This window comes from Centruroides sculpturatus, unplaced genomic scaffold (assembly GCF_000671375.1).
Source record: "Centruroides sculpturatus isolate CEXI.00-Female unplaced genomic scaffold, Cexi_2.0 scaffold234, whole genome shotgun sequence".
Taxonomy (NCBI): domain Eukaryota; kingdom Metazoa; phylum Arthropoda; class Arachnida; order Scorpiones; family Buthidae; genus Centruroides; species Centruroides sculpturatus.
The window spans coordinates 330272-332240 of NW_019384411.1; positions in this window are offsets into that span (position 1 = coordinate 330272).

A 1969-nucleotide genomic window follows, 5' to 3' on the forward strand; every position below is an offset into this window, starting at 1 on the left:
GCATATTATTACCTATGTTTTACAAGTCTCTACTTGTTAGTTCATGTAATATCTATGTATTGTGTTTGCGCATCATTGAACAGCGGAGCACTGGCTGAAAGTAAATATCACTCATCGCATTTTAGTTTATTTTTTATTTCATCTTTAGAAATAAAATAGTATTTTTTTTCGTAATCATTAAAACTCCCAATGAAACGCTTTATTTTACTTTCATCTTATAATGTAGGAGAACATAAATTAATTGAACCTAACGTGTCCGAATGGATGAGATTGGCCCTACACTTTTAGTTACTTACTAGAAAATAAATTAAATTATTCAAATTTATGATATTCCTGTATGATCTTTTTTATTCATATAAAATTCTATTTTACTATCTCATCCCGGAATTTCCCGGGAAAAGAAATTATTTTTCTCGTAATCCCGCTGGAGGCAAATTTCCCGGGAAATGAGAAACCCTACACGATAATCATCATCATATAATTCTTTAAAATAAGTTATTAATAAAATTTTTGTAATTTTTTCGTCCGATGGTTCTTTTTATTTTTTAATATTTGAAGAGAAGTTCGCCCAAATGCGTTCTAATAATGCATAAAATTTTCGTTTTGATGTAGTTTATTTTTACTTTTATCAGATAAATACTTATATTTAACATTACAATTATTTCATTTATTACATATAATCAACTTTATTTTTTATCATAAGCGAAAAATTACATCCGGTTCCGCAAAGATGGCCATTTTGTTTTATTCGTATTTGCTACATTGTATTAAGCGATAAGATCCTATAAAACAATTACATTAGAGGATCAACTCTTCATCGGGACAAGTCGAATTCTTTCTCGAATCTTCAGTACGAGTTGAAATTCGTCCCAAAGAATCGGGGTTCGCGTTACTCGCTTTTCACTTGTCGATATGGTACCGGAGGATTATATTCACAGGTTTGTGTATCTACTTATGGTTCAAAGAATGATTTTTTCTACAAACAGCATGAAATCAATAAAATAAAAATCTTTTGCATATTGACGTCTTAAAAAAGCCAAAGATATGAAATGTACTTTTATGCGCGTTTTTAATCTAAGATAGCTTCTATTTTGTATTTTTACATTTTATTTTTTGCTTTTTACATTATCATCTACGTATAGATTTTGCTAACAAGCGCTTATTAAGACAGAATAATTTTAAACTAAGTTTCAGCTAAAATCAGTTCAAAGGTCAATAAAAGGAAACTTTTTCTGCCTCGACGGCCATCCTTTTGTAGGTTGAGTCGAAGATGCCAGTCATTTCCCAACTTGTCTACAGGTAATATTTTATGTAACCTTTTAAAGATAACTCCTAAATAAGAGGTCTAACATCTTTTGACCAAAAAATTCAATATAATTTACATCTTTGATTCGGGGCGAAGCAATTTCTTATTTTGTGTAACGATATTTTGACACCACGGTAATATATTCATAGATATTTTATTTTGCAATTCAAATTAATTTCCATCTAGCGAACGAAATTCCTTCCGATCTGACGGTCGTCCCGTTATAGAATATGTCGGCAATAATTAAAAAAAAATCCATCAACGAGTTGCGTAACTTTCCCGGCTATTAAAAATAACTTTTATAGTATATTTTTAACTCCTTACCCCTCGACTTTTAACCATCAAAATTTAATAGCATCAATGCTCCGTATATGTTTACGGGTCAAATTTTTCCCGGTTTTTTTATTCTCTTTTTTTTAAATTGAAGAGTCTCAAAACGTGGAGATTTGAAAAAAGCTCGTAGGGTCAAATTTGACACGATTCCAATACTTATACTATCGATTATTGGATGCGCGGTTAGTCCCGCTTATCCAAGCAGAGTAATCGAGCAAAGAATATACTTGAAATAAAATATGTGTTATAATTATTTTTAAAACTTATTTATTTTTTAAATAATTATAGATTAAGGTGTCATAAATTATTTTTCGATTGAAAAAATATAAA